The 12,864-nt window shown below is 40.9% G+C and overlaps 1 protein-coding gene across 2 annotated transcripts in view; it reads right to left on the reverse strand.

The window, feature by feature from the left end:
• The window catches only part of TMEM266 (transmembrane protein 266), a 191,388-nt gene that overhangs the window by 105,442 nt on the left and 73,082 nt on the right, over positions 1-12,864 (reverse strand). Inside the window, exon 10 of one of the 2 annotated variants that reach the window (XM_073303520.2) lies at positions 3,750-3,815. The exons of the other annotated variant lie outside the window; for it this stretch is intronic. The gene's annotated coding sequence lies outside the window, so the exon portion shown is untranslated. The remainder of the gene's footprint in view (positions 1-3,749; positions 3,816-12,864) is intronic. 2 annotated transcript variants of the gene reach the window in all.

The following is a 12,864-nucleotide window of genomic DNA, read 5'->3' on the forward strand; positions in this document are numbered from 1 at the left end:
TTAATTGGTATCACTGTAGCTAGTTACAGACCAATTTAATGTGCGAGGCCAGAATTTTTTTCATTCTTCAAATATTCTCAGTTCCACCACTCTATTGTTTCTTCTTTAAGGCATAAGTGCTAGGAAAGAGAAAATTAGCAGCCGGACTTTTAGGTAGAGTGAAATCTGGAGAAGAGAGACGGCATTAAAAGAAGAAAAATGATTTCCCGCCCCCTGCAAATTCTGACTCTGCCAGATGGACAAGTCCAGAGCAGGAACCCATATATCTGGAATAGCTGCAAGCCAAACCCAGAACTGCTATATTTTTGTCAGACTGGGAAAAACTATCAGCCACTAATGAGACTCTACTACAGTTAATAATTTACCATTCAATAGCAGCTTCCATCTTAGAATCTCAATGCACTTTACAAACAAATGAAGTAAGCCTCACATCCCTGTGTGACACAGATGCTATCTCCCTTGTACAGATGGGGAAACTGAGATACAGAGAGGTTGAGCGAAATGCCTGTGGTCACTCAGGAAGTATGTGGTAAGGCCATAAATATAACTTAGGCTTCGTCTACAATGCAGTTTCATTATTAAAACTTTTGTCGCTCAGGGGTGTGAAGAAAACACCCCCCTGAACAACAAAAGTTTTAACCAAAAAAAGTGCCGATGTGGACAGCGCTTCGTCAGTGGGAGATGCTCTCCTGACAACGAAGCTACCGCCCCTCATTGGGGGTGATTTTATTTTGTGCCGTTGCAGCTATGCCATTGTAAGATGCATAGTGTAGAATAGCCTTAGATTTCTTAACTCCCACTCCTGTGCCTTAATCATAAGCTTATTCTACCTTTAGTTTGGAAAACGGAATAGTGTAAATATCCCCAAACATTACCATTTTTCTTCATTTCTCTTTAATTTGTGTTTAAACAGAGCTTATATAATATTAAGTGTTGCTGCATACACTCACAAAACGAAATTCAATGAAACTGAAATATCTTGTTTCAGAGTAGCAGCCGTGTTAGTCTGTATTCGCAAAAAGAAAAGGAGTACTTGTGGCACCTTAGAGACTAACAAATTTATTTGAGCATAAGCTTTCGTGAGCTACAGCTCACTTCATCGGATGCATTCTATCCGATGAAGTGAGCTGTAGCTTACGAAAGCTTATGCTCAAATAAATTGGTTAGTCTCCAAGGTGCCACAAGTACTCCTTTTTCTGAAATATCTTGGAAACTTTTTGAACTGCTAGTACCATACAGCAAGTGGAAGTGTGACACAGTGCATAATACCCACTGTCTTCACTGCTGTAAATATTTCACTGAACACAGCTCCCTTCATTTCTTATATCAATCAGGTAACAAGAGATTCAGCCATTTCACACCTAGGCTCTAATGAAAATGTTGCTGTTTCCTGCTTGATAGAGACCAATCATTCAATGAATGATCAAGCTGTTGCATGAGTTCTGAATGACTACAGCATGTCATTTGATAATGTGGTATCTTCTGACCCAGACAGAGCTGCCTACAATATATAATTAAAGGTTTCAGATACACTATGTTTGCTCCTGCCAAATGCTGTTCACGCAATATGCTCTGTGCATGCAATGAAAGCAATAGCAAAACATTCTATTTCATTGAAACAGCTTTGATAAACTGTTTCAATGAAACTACTGTATAGCACCAAGATCAGATGTCCAGAGTCCTTCCAGAGGAACAAAATACCACTAAATCAGATGTTTCTCTGCAGTACCTAATTCTTAATTAACAAGAGCTGTATTTTTGTTCCTGGCCCTTTGTTTCTTTTAAACATTATTATTAATAATCACTTAAATTATGGTATTTCCCCAATAAGGATCAGTGCATTAGGCACTGTACAAACAGAAGAGACAGATCCTGCTCCAGACAGCTTACAATCTAAAAGATAAATATACTTCAATGTGAATTTTAGAGCCTGTGAAAGGCATAGACGGATGGAAGGTGCTGAGAGTGAAATCTTCTATTTATCTACAAAACAGTCAATAGCGCAAGTGCAAGCTTCCAGGCCAGTATGGGTCAGTGCTTCAACCCTGATCTGGACGTACCAACTTCAAGTGCAAGATGAAAGCTCATTCTGCATATGGCCCATTAAATCCACACTCTCTCCACTGAGGCTGTCAATAAGGAAGCCATTGTTGTACGCAGTGTTGTTGTAGCCATGTCCATCCCAGGATATTAGAGAGACAAGGTGGGTGAAGTACTATCTTTCACTGGACCAACTTCTGTTGGTGAAAGCTTATTTCTCTCAATAAACAGAAGTCGGTCCAATAAAAGATATAACCTCACCCACCTTGTCTCTCTAATAAGCATGCCAACTTAGGCGGTGTTTTTTGGAGCAGGCTGTGGATACCTACTCACTTGGAAAACATCCCAATTCATTTAAGCCATCAAAGAGCCATCAGATACGAACTAATTCATTCACTATCAACCATTGCCTTTTATTTCTAAATTTGTCACTTGAACAATACCTGAATCTTCTTCCTCTGTCTAGTTAACTTTATCCAATGCTTCCAAAATTAAGTGGGGGGAAAAAAGTGGTATTGTTTTATGTTTTTAAGTGAATTATTCCCCTGCAATCTTACAGGAAATCTAAATAATGTTGTGCTAATGACATGAGAATCAAAAAGTGGCAACCAGACTGGTTTCGATGTTCAAAGTGAAGCTTAAAGGACTCAGTCAAAATGAAGTCAACCCAATTTTTTAAAAAGTGACAATAAGTACTGTGTACGGCAGGGGTGGGCAAACTATGGCTCGGGGGCCGCATCTGCCCCTTCGGATGTTTTAATCTGGCCCTCGAGCTTCCACCAGGGAGTGGGGTCTGGGGCTTGCCCCGCTCCGGTGCTCCAGGCGGGGGCTTGCCCTGCTCCACGCATGCTGTGGCTCCACGCGGCTCACGGAAGCAGCGGCACGTCCCTCCTCAAGCTCCTGTGAGTATGGGCAGCCACGGGGCTCCGCACGCTGCCCCCACCTCAAGCGCCACTCCCAAAGCTCCCATTGAAACCACGGCCAATGGGAGCTGCAGGGGTGGCGACTGCAGACAAGGCAGCATGCTGAGCCGCTTGGCTGCACCTCTGCATAGGAGCTGGAGGGGAGACATGCTGCTGCTGCTGCGAGCTGCTTGAGGTAAGTGTCGCCTGGAGCCTGCACCCCTGACCACCTTGTGCATCCCAACCCCCTGACCCAGCCCTGATCCCCCTCCTTCCCTCCAAACCCTTCGGTCCCAGCTGGGAGCACCCTTCTGCATCCCCAATCCCTTATCCCCAGCCCCAGCCCTCACCCCCCCACCCCAACTCCCAATTTCATGAGCATTCATGGCCCACCATACAATTTCCATATCCAGATGTGGTCCTCGGGACAAAAAGTTTGCCCACCCCTGGGCTAAACTAACTACCCTTTACCCAACAAACATTGCCCTAAAGTTGCAATCATGTGAATAAAAAAGAAAAAGAACTCAAAACTGTCAGGTGGTAGATTAGAAAGGATCTGCTTTGTCCTGCCTCCTTTTATAAAAAGTCCTGGGCCATATGCCAGCCCACCCCAGAACTTCTGAGAGGTATTAAGATTGGCCAATGCAATCCCTCCTTACAAAAGTTGAAAACACTGGTCCACTGCCCCGGGAGTAGAGTTGGCTCTCAGGAGAAGCCACAACAATCTAATACCACCTGTTGTAACCCATGCAACTATAGTGAACTATAAATAAACATCTGAGTAAAAATAAACTTATAAGAAATTACCTGTTCGCATATTATTCTGACAACAATTTTTATTCTTGGTTAGAGGCTAGTTTTCTAAAACAGCACCTAAAGACAAAAATTAAATTTAGCATTTTGATCATTTTGTATTTTGCCTGAGTAAATAGCTATATGGATGTATTTTCATTTATGCTGCAGACCAAGAAGTTTCTCTACTGTAGATAGAAATATTCTGTTATACTATATGTAAACTCAATTAATTTTAAAACTAATGGCAAACATTCATACGTACAGTCAAATTCATAAACCTTTATGGCACAGTGCTACTGATAAAGCAGATACACCTGCAGACTGGTTTGAATAATGAAAATATTGAAAAATAGTTCTACAAAGGAATTCTGCCTTGAAGAGAATGTAGTCATGCAGGACTTATAGTGCTTGATGCTTTTAGAAAATCTACATTATTACCTACATTGTTGCTTTATAAATTCCAGTGCACATTATAAAGCCAGTCATGATTCTGAAGTCAAATTAAGTTTTGCTGCAGGATTGGGTCCCACTTTTGCCATTCACTGGTATGTGAAATTTACTGTCTCAAAATTCTTGGTTTTTTTGTTTGTTTGTTTTCTATTTTGTCTGATTGTAAAATTAAATTAGAAGCTGAGAGTTTAATAAAATTCAAAAAAGTACTAGTTATATATGGATTACAGAGGATAATTTTTTTTATAAGGGATATAAATTCTTCTACTTCAGGACACAAACCAACCACTACCAGAGACAGCTTGGAAAAAACTTCCCTTTTGGGAAGTTTATTCCATAATTGTCCACTGTAGCATTTCCTGTAACTTATTCTAAAACATCTGGTTGTGGCCACGGTCAGAGAGGTTATTAATCAGATGGATCGTGGAATTGGACTGGTCTGGTACAGCAATTCCTATTTTCTAAAGTTTCCTATTTCTGAATTTATTTTGTTTTAATTCACATATCATACTGTATAGTAAACCACTAAAAATAGAACATGTAAGAATAAATTAATTGTGGCAGCATATAGCCACAGGTTAGGAGAAATATGGAGAAGTACCACCGCCAGTAAGAGCACAATGCCACCAGAGGACAATAGCCACTACATCACCTTTAAAGAACTCCTTGGTTTGAGCCTGGAGCACCCTCTTGTACCCCCAACCTCACATCCCCAGCCCCACCCCAGAGTCTGTACCCCCAGCCGGAATCCCAGCTCCCCTGGCACCCCAACCCTCTGCCCCAGCCTGGAGTCCCCCCCCCCGCACCCTGAATTCCTAATTTCTGCCCCCACCTCAGAGCCCACACCCCCCAGCCAGAGCCCTCACCCACTCCCTCACTCCAACCCCCAATTTTGTGAGCGTTCATGGCCTGCCATACAATTTCCATACCCAGATGTGACTCTCAGGCTAAAAAGTTTGCCCACCGCTGGTGTATGACCTACACATTCTGCATCTGCATCTGAGGAAGTGAGCTGTAGCTCACGAAAGCTTATGCTCTAATAAATTGGTTAGTCTCTAAGGTGCCACTAGTACTCCTTTTCTTTTTGCGAATACAGACTAACACGGCTGCTACTCTGAAACATTCTAATAGGAGATTAGGGCCCCACTGTCATTGGCACTGAACTCACATATAACAAGATAGTCCCTGCTCCAAAGACCAAGGTAGTTTCAGGTAATATACATGCTTCTTATTCCCCCTACCAACTTTGTTGTTTTACAATTACATTTTCTTATTTCAATTTTTTTTCTCCCCCATGCTGCTGTGTGAAAGATCCAAACTAATGACAGGGGGAAATAGGCAGTACACACAGGGCTAGCTGTAAAACACTCAGAGTAAACAAACTGAAAAGGTAGATACAATTTCTTTGACCTTTTAGCTGTATTAATCTTAAGTGTTACTTGTAGGTTAGACGAATCCATGCAAAATTGTGATTTTTTAAAAATATACTTATTTTGGTATCTCTCTGAACCAACGAAATACATAATAGAAAGTTATACTGTTAACATTATTTCAGTTTTTAATAACTTGAAGCCCTATTATGGCAAAGGAGTCTACAAAGACAGACCCTTACACTCATATGTTGACCCACAGGAGGCAATGCTACTTGATTTTGTAGGACCTGGTCATTAACACATAGTAACAAATATGATTATTTTAATGTCTCTTTATATAATGTGGGGTTATATATATATATTTTATATGTGGGGTTTTAGTCTAGAGCTGTGAGATATATATAAATATATATAGATAGATAGATATATGTATATATATATATATCTCACAGCTCTAGACTAAAACCCCACATGTAAAAAAGAAGCATTTTAAAAAGCTGTTTGTTTAAAATTATCAGATAAAACAATAAAAATAGAACGTATTTAGGATGTTTGGTTTTGCACTTAAGCAAAAATTTGAGAAGTGGGTTTGTGCTATGGAGCAAAAATATAAAGACTGACTTACTAATTAGATGTACAGTATTATCTGCATATCTAAGGTAAGATACCTATCACCATACACATTGTTCCAACAAAAAATATTTTAGACTTTAACCCAAAATGGCAAAGATTGCCTCTTATCTATGTTTGTACAGCACACACCACAATGGGGCCCCCAATCCTTATTGCCTTTGAACATTACCATAATACAGATGTTACTAACATAGGAGTTTGAGGATCCACAAATAGGGATCTGTTTTGTTAACCCTTTGTGAACAACTCCCATTCACGGGAAAGAATAAACACTTGAAGAGCAACTGAAGTCAATGCAAGTTTTTCCTGAATAAGAAATGTACGACGGGTTCCTGCATGAGGAGTGCATGATAAGTGCATATATATAGCAACCAGATGGACACTGCAGTGCCATATGCTCCCCTCCACTGCAAGGTAGGGAAGTGAACAAAGATAAATTAAACTGGGTGGAAAAGAAAGAAAAGTGGGGGATGACAGAGCAGGGAGGATGATGCATCTGCAGCATGCTGCCCCCCATACCAGGAGCCTATATAAACTCCTCTGCCCCTGCTTGCTGTAACTTGGGACATGGAGCTCAGGGTAGGGAGGGCAATGCCAAGGTGGCGCTAGAGAACCACAGCTCTCTTCACAGCATAATCCTTGCTAGGCAGGTTGATGTCTTGTAAAATTAAATTAATGTTACACCTAGCATGATTAACTTCCTGAAAAACCCTTTTGAGAAAGGGTGGGTATCACACAAGCATGGGTTAAAGAATCAATAGCATCATGGCTCTTGAGGAGGGGGGAAGCGTGTGGAGAAAGACAGCACTACAGAGGGACAGCTCTCAGCCCTCTTGAGGCTTTGGAACTTCCTTTTCCCATGGATCACAGAGCCCTTAGAGATCATGTGAACTCCGCAGTCTCCTTTGAATCTCTTCTTGCCAAGGGGAACTTGTGTCAGATACTCTTAAGTGAACCTTGGAGCTTTCTAAGCCCCGTTGTCCCAACTGGAAGATACGATATGGTCACATATTATAATGACTCCAAGGAGTATTTGCCCTTTTGAGTTTTTTTTTTTATGACTAACACCTTTAAAAGATAAACATTTCTATTTATGTAGTTTACTATCTGTTTCCCTGCTCAAAAATCCTACTTATTTAAAAATAATCAGTGAACAATCAAATTACTTAGAATGTGAGTGGGCAGAAAGGATAGAGAGAAAAATCTGATGAATAATAGTTACAAGTGCATATTTTAAAGGTTCTTTTATTTATGGATCAACTGTGTAAGTGAACATGAGTACCTTGGGCTGTCTCCTATTTCTACTTAAAAAAAGCTGTTTTCCAAACCTACTAATTTTATCTTTCCAAACAAGAATGTGATAATTTATTGGAAGGGGCCTGTAAATTCCACTAGCTTATTAAATACTGAGAAAAGTCATGGGTTGTTTACTGACTGATGCACATCACATGCCCAGTGATCATACCTTGGCAGTTTGCTAATGTAAATTATTACAGCTAAGAGCTCATGAGCTAACTAAAAAACTTTTTAGAATTCAGTTTTTGCAATAAGAAGGTCTAAGGCTTCATATGGAAAATGTAAATCAGTACAGAGGTATACCTTCGGCTAGGAGGGCTGATAGTTCAGATGGTGGATTTCCCACCAGAAATTATATGATGGACTTGGACAAATGAACACATTAGGTGAAATCCTGACCCCAATGATGTCAGTGGGAATTTTGCCATCAGCTTCAATGGGTATGTCTACACTGCAGTTAAACACCTGTGGCTGGTCCATGTCACCTGACTCAGGCTACGGGGTTTAGGCAGTAGGGCTATAAAATTGCAGAGTAGACATTCAGACTCTGGGACACCATGAGGGGAGAGCCCTCAGAGCACAAATCAGCTGGCACAGGCCAGCTGCAGGGCGTTTAATTGCAGCATAGACATACCCATTGAAGCCAATAGCAAAACTCCCACTGACTTCAATAGGGTCAGGATTTTACCCTTTATGTTTGGGAATTCTCATTTTTAATTATATGGGGAAGCTGGCAGTGACCCCTGCATTTAAGTTTCCTAGCACTTTCCATTATAAAAGTTTCCTGCGACTTTTTTTTTCTTGAGAAGCTCTGACACGCCCATTTAGGGTGACCAGACAGCAAGTGTGAAAAATCGGGACAGGGGTGGGGGGTAATAGCAGCCTATACAAGAAAAAGACCCAAAAATCGGGACTGTCCCTATAAAATCGGGACATCTGGTCACCCCACCCCCTTGTTTACAAAAGGCCGTTGAAATTCAACAGGGAAATAGCCCTTTAGCTATAAAAGTGTCCTTTCTTTGTCCTGTGACATTTCATGCAGATTTAGCTAAGATATATATTGTTAAAAATGGTCATCTCTCATCCCTTGCTTGCATGGCTCAGGAAAAATCTGGCAGCCTGCCAAAATAACAAGTGATATGAACATTCTAAAGTCAGGTTCATGACACTGATAAAGCATCAGCATCAGCACACACTGCAGCAGGAAAGCCTAGGAGCTTCTAGGGCATTAGAGGAGGAGGGTTGAGGGGAGAGAGCCAGGCCAGGCTCTCCCCAACACCACTCCCCTGGATCAAAAATATGTTCCTAGTGGTCCACCCCCTATCTGGGTACAGCACATAGGGCAGGAGCTCCCACAATTCCAGGAGAGGAGAGAGTGAGAAAGGTGGGTTGGGAGGATCCTCCTTACAACCTTCAGAGCCAGCACTTGGCTCCCATAGCCTAACCCTCAACTCTTAGACAACTGCCTTCTCCTTCTGTAGCTCAAGTAGCAGAGGTTAGTGCTGCAGGTTTAAGGTTAAAATCCTGCTGTTAATATTTCATTGGGGAATTGTAGAGTTGCACATAGAAGAATGTTTTCTCTTTTCTGTTGTTTAGAATTTCTGAGGTTTTTATACGTTACAAGACTGTTATTTTGACTGAAAAGTCATGTTCTTGAAAGTTAGGAAATTCCAGATTAAAGGTTGCCCGTGCATCTTTAAATCTGCCTTATTCAGGTGCACTATGATACAGTATTTAATTTCGATTACCATTTTTTCCACAGGACCCCCTGCCTCATTCAGTGTAAAGGATGTACACACAAGGGGGTGAATTACATTTGCACAGACAATCTTAATCTGGCATTTCCTAATTTTTGAGTGCTTGACTTCACAACCTAAAGTTCCTTTAACATAGTTTTTTAATGTAATTATATTTGTATATAGTGCCATAGATGTACATGGTACTTTATAAAGCAAGGAAAAACATGGTACCGGCCCTGAAAAGCTCACAATCTAAATGATCATAGTAGCACAGGATGAGGGAAAAGATAAAATGGAAGTGGGACAGAGGGAGAAATTTGTACAGTGGAAACATTACATTTTTGAATAAACCAAGGAATAAGCAGATGTTCAATTAATAATTATTTAGAAATTGAATCACCTCCATATGCTTCTCAAGTTTACATAACCCATTCTGCCTCTGCTCAAATTCATGCACCACCAATGATTTTGGTGCGATTACATGGGTGTAACTGAGGGCTGATTTGGACCCTAAAACTAAATTAAGTATTAAACTCTATTATATCATTCTCAGCAAGCCAACTCCAAGCACAGCATATAGCTTGAGTAACTGGGTCTTCAGGGACAGAGACAGTGAAGGACTCCGCCTATTACCTCTTGTGCAACTTCGGGGCCTCCTGCACCCTGTAACCACCTTATTCATTGATTCCCGCAGGGGCAAGGGCCTATGCAAAGGGTGGCACAGGGCAAGTTTAGCCCCACAATAACAACAAGCAAGAATTTTTATTTTATATTTAAAAGCATAAATCTGGAATGTCACAGAATACGTTAAAGTGGAGTTAAACTGATAAGCAACTCTAAAAGTATTGGTGACGTTTTGTATTTATTCTGGCTTGGCGATAGTCATAGGAATTTTACAAGTCAAAAGAACAAACTTTCTGTATTGTTCCACGGCAGACTCGGGGCCTGCTCCTGCACCCATTGAAGCTAATGGGAGTTTTGCCTTTGGTTTCCATGGGAGCAGGCACTCAATCTGGGATTCAAAATAAATAAATAAATCTAATATTTTCTTCCTCTTATATAACAACTAGCAATCAAGATTCTGCAAATAGAACTTAGTTGACACTTTTGATGATAACACATGCAGCAGAATAGACTCCAGCTCACTTTCCCATGGCTATATTAGCTCTGCAGCATTAACAAGGATGAAACTTTCTGTCTGTAAAGTAACCGAGTCATCCAGGGAGCAGATTGGTTGAGTAAGATGGCATCCTTACATTGAGCCCCATTCACTACCCCTTTAAAGAGGTAAGAGTTATTCTCCTGTACAGTGTTTACACTATGTAGCACAATTAGAGTAACTGCTTGTTCTGCATTCAGGTACGGCAGGAAATTTAAACACATACAGATGCTGGAACATGTAGACTTTTGCCTTCTGGTAAAGAGGCTGGACTTCTTCAGGGAGGGCAGTCTAACTTCTCCCACTTGTGCTTTGGACATACTAAAACACAAATCCCCTTAACAATCCCAGAAATTTGTTACTTTCATCCCCCTTTGCTAAAAGCTGTCCATACAAAGGGAGACTCAGAGCTACCTTCACCATACATTAGCACAGAGACAATCCAAGAGGAAACGAGCATCCAGCACCCAGCCAATCAGGGTTGCAGGAAAATTACCATTAGCCATCGCAGCAGAAATAGCCATGTGGCACAACAACGAGAATGGTTGTGGTGGGTACTGAACTGCATAAATCCCCATAGCTTTCTAGTTGTGCCCCTCTAAAACAGCTATATCAACACCCACACACTCATACATTGGGACAGGCATGGTGCCTATGGGAACAGTTAACTCTACCCACTCTGTTGCATCCAGAATATCTGTCACTAATCACATGTAGTGTTGTAGCTGTACTGGTCCCAGGGTATTAGAGAGACAAGGTGGGTGAAGTAATGTCTTTACTGGACCAACTTCTGTTGGTGAGAAAGACAAGCTTTCAAGCTTCTTCAGTGGGAAAATGTACTCAGTGTCACAGCTGGATTTATGATTTATTACAACAATCTATAACCCTCTTAACCGCCCCTTCTTGTCCCCCAGTTTTATTTTTTGCCCCTATGACTGGAGAGGTGTTAATGGGCCACTTCACCTCGAATGGTCCCTTGAAATATGTGTTAACTACTTATGCTAAACAATCTTGTATTTAACTGTGACCCTCTGAGTACATTTCCCAGATCTGAAGAAGAGCTCTGTGTAAGCTTGAAAGCTTGTCTCTTCTCACCAACAGAAGTTGGTCCAATAAAAGATATTACCTCACCCAGTCACAGACATTTCAACTGAGTTCTAGGTTATTCATTGCACACACACACTGCAAGCATGGCCCGATGCATGCTAGATCAGGGTAGATCCCTGCTTAGCAGACCTTTGTCATGCCCTTACTAACACCCCCTCCACTGCCCCATGAATTGGCAGGAGTTATGTCTGCATACAGCCTGTTATATTTTAGTTCTAAGACTGAAATAACTGCTCACTCTTGATACACATTCCTTTTGTGTAGAATTTGGAGTAGTCGCCCATCAGGCTAGCCATATACTTTCTTGTCTGACCCAGACCTTCTCATCCTTTGTCAGAGAAACATACCACACTGTATACAGGGGCTGCATAGTCAATTCTGCAACTCAGTGAGAAAAATGAACATGAAGTTACTACAATTTGTTCAGAAACATGCTGGAGTCAATGAGCATATGTACTGCCTCAGGCACGCAGGCACTTTACTCACTGAATTGGACCTGCAGTCACTTTTCTGACCATCAGCCCACTGTAGTGCTGCCCAGGACACAGTGTGTCCAAAGCAGCATGCACTAGTTTCCTGTTCTGAACCTTTCGTAAGAGAGGGAGAAGCATTCCTTTCCTTTTCTGCACAAAGTACACTGTCTCGCAACAGTTCACAAGCTCAAGGTAACAATTATTTAATGCCAACATCTCATCTCACAACAGAAGACTCTATATGTCAATACCGTACAGCTGTTGTCTAATTTGTGTGGAATATCTCTAACATGCTCATACTACATTAATGAACTTTTTACAAGTATTCTGACATGCCTGATCTGCAGGAATTTACAGTATCTGCACAAGAACTAGCAGAACCATTCAGTACCAGTATTATCTCAGTTCAACCCTTTACATATAATACAATTTTTACAATATATTGAGCAAAAAATCAGAAACAAAATCTTGCCTTATTTGTAAATATCAACTAATGGTCACAACAAATAAAATAATAAAACCACACTGGTTTTCACTTAAATGGATACAAGCAAAAGAATCTTCAGATTAAAACTACCACAGAATGCTTAGCTCAGTCCTGCTGTGCTAACTTTTTCAGCAAAGATAGCCAGCAATATATGGCAATGCACCTCACAATATATTACACACACTGGATTCAATATAGAAGATGTGTTTATGTGTGCGTGTGGTTACATTTATATTATATATTATCCACACTTGAGTTATACCTAGTACTTATAAAACCTTTTGTACCTACAAGCAAACTTGGCTCAAGGGGTGTGCACTCAGTCTGTTGTTCAGCCAAGTGATTGTCTGTTGTGAAATATGCATGTACAGAATACAGAAATTTACATCAGACCAAATTTACCAGCCCCA

The sequence above is a fragment of the Lepidochelys kempii genome, chromosome 10 (genome assembly GCF_965140285.1).
Source record: "Lepidochelys kempii isolate rLepKem1 chromosome 10, rLepKem1.hap1, whole genome shotgun sequence".
NCBI classification, from domain to species: domain Eukaryota; kingdom Metazoa; phylum Chordata; order Testudines; family Cheloniidae; genus Lepidochelys; species Lepidochelys kempii.